Raw genomic sequence first — 5,438 nt, 5'->3', positions numbered from 1 at the left:
TGCACAAATAAGCTTTGGAGTCCTGGTGTGGTGCTGTAGGATAATCACTGGACTGCAAGGTTGGTTTGAATTACAAGGTTAGAGGTTCAAACTTACCAGCTGCTCCTTGAAAACACTATACAGGATCAGTATGAGTCAGAACTGACTTGACAACAACAATATATACGCTTTACTGGTCTTGCTTTTGTAGAGAAACAACCATAAGACATTTGGCAGTGAGAATGATTCTAGAGAAACATAATCATATGGATTAGTTTTCTAAGCTAGTTCTTAAATATAACTAATTTTAAAGAGACTAATAACTCTCCCATCACTAGTAAAGACAAGAAGGGTGTTGCTAATCTGTGCTATGAAGTGACAATATTAATACCAAAATATCACCACCAATAGATCATATATTAGAGAGAAGTGAGGTTCTGGCTGGTGGTGTGTTTGATATTTTTCTGCAATTTTGTCAAAAAAGTTGGTTGGTTGCTCCTACTCACAATAGACAAAGTAGTAAAGGAAAGACATGAGCTTAGTGCTAAGGAATCACAGCTCAAGTGCCACATAAAAGCCCAAAATCAAACAAGCCCACTGCAACAGAGTCAATTTTGACTCATAATAGCCCTGTAGGACAGAGTAGAAAGCTCCTTTGGGTTTCTGAAACTGAAACCTTTATGGGATCAGATAGCTTCCAGTCCCTGGAGAAGGATATTGTGCTGTGGTAATGTGGAGGGTCAACAAAAAGAGGGAAGACCCCCCAACGAGATGGATTGGTGCAGTGGCAGCAGCACTGAGTTCAATCTTAGCAACTATTGTGAGGATGATGCAAGACTGGGCAATATTTCATTCTGTTGTACATAAGGTCACTACAAGTTGGAATCTACTCAATGGCACTTAAAAACAACAACAATTGTTCTTCAGTAACAATAACATAAATAAAAATGTTTTTATCGATTCTTATATAGCAGCTACAATGATTGGATAACATCAATAGCATTTCTATGTAAGAGATTATTAAATTAAAAGAGTAATGCATATGAAATGATTTCTCTAAATTCTATATTTTAAAGATCACTTCCTTGATAATATAATATTGTGAAGCAGCTAGTTCAAATCAGCTCTTTGTGCTATTCCTATTTTCTCTACTTAGGAGTAAAACTTTCAGCTCATGTGTTGAATCCTGTATTACACTTAGCAAAATGATGTAGGGTGCAGACAATGAAATAAGCCAGCATGTTTACCAAACTTCATCCAATCCTTGTCCTGAGTCCACAAAGAAAAAAAAGAAAAGATTATTTCTTTTCCCCCTCCTCAAGAACTGCTCCCAATTACTATAGCTATGAATAGTAATCAGATTCATAATACATTTTAGAAGCTTGCTCTCTTCTAATATCTTGATACCATAGTTCTGCAAAGGCAACTAAATAGCTAATTTTATGTATTTCCAAATTGGCAGTTCTAATTACTACAACATTGGACTATGATATAAATTACTGTTGTATAAAAGTATTAATGTGTATAGGGTTATAAACATATAGAAATGATTCTGCCTGCATCTGTATCTGACTGGATGGAAAGAAATAAGTTTGTAATTCATATGCATTTATGATTTATTGTTGGAGATATAATTAGTTCTGGAAATTATCCTTCAGAAGTTACTTTATTCTTTATTTGTTGTGTTAATTTTCATGTTTCACTTAAGTAATTTCTTGTTGATAAGCAAGCATTTAAACAGCTAGGATAATTTGTTGAATTACATCTTTAGAGAGAGGTTCAATTATACTAACTATATATTTGAAATATACAATTATACCATAAGTACAGTGATGTTACATGAGTAACAACATATAGGATCATGGTAATTTAATAAGAGATTATAAATATGGAGTATTGTTGATTTGTGCTCAAAAATTTTACACAAACAAACAAACAAAAAAGAGTAGAGGGATACATTTTCATGAATTTTTTTAGTATACTGTAGTATTTAATCTGCTTAAATTTTATTCTAAATGGGTAAAATGTGATGTAAAGGATGAAAAATTAAACCAAAAGTTTACATACTAAATTCAGTATATTAAAATATTCTCATTACATTTTAAAGCATGGATGATAGCCTCAGATATTTTCAAAATATTTGATTTCACTATTAAATAGTATTCTGACAATTTACAAATTAAATAGTTTCTTTGGATATATAAACTGTGTCAGAATATATTTTTCAAAGGTGATTGCAATAACAAACTCAAACCCACATGCACTTCTGAAATGTGACCTTGGGGCCCCCATTACTCCCTCTTCCCCACCCCATCAAGGGTGGACGCTGTTTCTCTTCCTCCTCGAACCTGGACAGGCCTTCTGATCACTTTGACCAGTTGAATCTGGGGAAAGCAATGCCCTGTCCCAGAAAAGGGCATAGATATTTTTTAGTCTGGAAACTCCTTCTTTTTGTCATTTAGGATATTCATCTTTGGGATGCTCTTACCTGGATGATCCTTTAAATTATTTTAAAGTTGTGCTCCATGGACGTTTTAATGAGACAATAGGATTATTGTGGTTAACAGTCCAGTACTTATCCTACAGCACCGTAAATCTCTCTTTCTCTGTTCATTTGTCTCCTTGTATGGTGCTGTAGGATAAACAAAATTGGTTTGAACCACAAGGTCAGCAGTTCAAACTCATCAGTCACTCCTCCAAACCCCTATGTAGGGTCACTATTAGTTGGAGCTGACTCAAAAACACTCAAAAAAAACAACATTATTCCATCCTTAATCCTTTTATTGGTTTATTACCTCTGATCACAACATAGGGGGTCATTACATAACTGCCAAACTGACACATGATTTGAGGGAGCACAATTGAGGGAACACAATGCATATTAGTGCTGGCAAGTCAGTTCTGACTCATGGCAATCCTATGTACACCAGAACGAAACACTACCAGACTCTGTGCCATCCTCATAATTGTTTCTATGCTTGAGACTATTGCTGCTGCCGCTGTGTGAATCCATCTCCTTGGGGGACATCTTCTTTCTCAATGATCCTCCACTTTACCAAGTGTGATGTCCTATCCAGGGATTGGTCCTTTCAGACATCATGTGCAAAATACATGAGACAAAGTCTTGTCAAATTCACTTCTAAAAAGCATTCTGGTTGTATTAAAAAATGTGTTCTTCTGGAATCCATAGTACCTTCAATATTCTACAACACCAAATTCAAATGTATAGATTCTTATATGGTCTTCTTTAATCATTGCCAAACTTTTACATGCATCTGAGGCAATTGAAAATACCAAGACTTGGGTCAGACTCACCTTGGTGGTGGTGGTGGTTATGTGCTGTGGCATCAGTTCCGATTCATAGCAACCCTGTATAGGGTTTCTGAGGCTGTAAATCTTTATGGAAGCAGAAAGCCTCATCTTTCTCCTTCGGAATGGCTCGTTGTTTTGAGCTGCTGACCTGGAGATCAGCAGCCTGACTCATAACCACTACGCTACCAAAACTCCTTTAGACTCACCTTAGTCCTCAAAATGACAACTTTGGTCTTCAGCACCTTAAAGACGTCTTTTGCAGCAGATTTTCCATTAGCAGTTTATCTTTTGTTTTCTTGAGTACTGCATCCATGAACATCAATTGTGCATCCAAACAAAATGTTCTCTTTGACAACTTCAATCTTTTCTACATTTATAATGGTGGTATTAATTGGTCTAGTTGTGAGGATTTTTGTTTTCTTTTCATTGAGGTACAACTGATACAGAAGACTATAGTCTTTGATGTTTATCAGTAAATATTTCAAGTCCACTTTGCTTCTAGAAGGCAAGGTTGTGTCATTTACATATCACAGTTTGTTGATGAGTCTTCCTCCAATATTGAAGGCACATTTTCTTTGTATAATCCAGTTTCTCAGATTATTTACTCAGCATACAGTTTTAATAAGTGTGGTGAAAGGATACAACCTTAGTGTACATCTTTGCTGATTTTAAACATTCAGTATTCCCTTCTTCAGTTCTAATAACAACTGACTTCGGGTTATGTACAGGCTCCTCGTGAGCACAATTAAGTTAGTGTTCTGCAATTCCCATTATTTACAAGGTTATCAATAGTTTGTTGAAAGCTTTTGCATAGTCAGTTAAGAACCAGTGAATATATTTCTGGTATTCTATGCTTTCAGTCGAGATCTAGCTGACATGAGCAATGATATCTCTAGTTTTATGTCCCCTTCTGAATCTGGCTTGAATTTCTGGTGCCTCCTTGTCAATGTACTGCTGTAACTGTTTTTGAATTATCTTCAGCAAAATTTTACTTTCATGTGATATTAATGATATCATTCAATTGTTTCTGCATTCCACAGGGTTACCTTTCTTTAAACTGGGCACAAATACAGACCTCTTCCAGTCAGTTGGCTAGGTAGCTCTCTTTCATATTTCTTGGCATAGATTAGTGAGTGTCTGCAGCACTGAATCAATTTATTGAAACATTACAATTTGTATCCAGTCAATTCTTGGAGTCTTGTTTTTCACCATGCCTTAAGTAGAGCTTGTTGTTGTTATTGTTAAGTGTCATCGGTTCGATTCCAACCCCTAACAACCCTGTATGGGGTTTCCAAGGAGCAGCTGATGAGTTTGAACCACTGGCCTTGCAGTCTCACACCAGGACTCCTAAGTACAGCTTGGACTTCGTTGTTGTTATGTGCCATGGAGTTGGTTCTGACTCATAGTGACCCTGCACAGGGTTTCCGAGGATGTAAATCTTTACAGGAGCAGAAAGCCTCATCTTTATCTCACGGAACATCTGGTAGTTTGGAACTGCTGACCTTGTGGATCGTAGCCCGATTCGTAACCACTACGCTACCAGAGTCTGCTCCTTATAAATTCTTGATCATATAGGCCACCTCTTAACATGGTTTAACATTAACCAATTCTTTTTGGGACAGCGACTCTGTATCTTCCTTTCTGTTGTTATTGTTAAGTGCAGTTGAGTTGGTTCTGACTTATAAGGACCCTGTATAGGGTTTCAAAGGACAGACTGGTGGGTTTGAACTGCTGACCTTTTGGTTAGCACTCCAGTGCTTAACCTACAGTGCCATACCAGGACTCACTCCCTTTTGACCTTTAATACTTAAACCCAAGGCTTGAAATTTTTTCTTCAGTTTTTTCAGCTTGAGAAATGCTCAGTGTGTTCTTCTAATGTTTTGGTTTTATGACTCCAGGTCTGTGCACATTTCATTATAAATCTTTATTTTGTCTGTTCAAGCTGCCCTTTGAAATTCTCTGTTCTGCTTTTTTACCTAACTTCTTTCACTGTTTTAGCTATCTATGTTCAAGTGCAAGTTTCAGAATCTCTTCTGACATCCACTTTCGTCTTTTATTTTTCTTGTCTTTTTATTTTTTCTTATGTTTTGCTTTTTTCATGCATGGAGTTCTTGATGTCACCCTACAATGTCTCTGGTCTTGGTTTA

Source organism: Chrysochloris asiatica, unplaced genomic scaffold, assembly GCF_000296735.1.
Source record: "Chrysochloris asiatica unplaced genomic scaffold, ChrAsi1.0 scaffold00036, whole genome shotgun sequence".
Classification (NCBI taxonomy): Eukaryota; Metazoa; Chordata; class Mammalia; order Afrosoricida; family Chrysochloridae; genus Chrysochloris; species Chrysochloris asiatica.
This window is presented reverse-complemented; position numbering follows the sequence as displayed.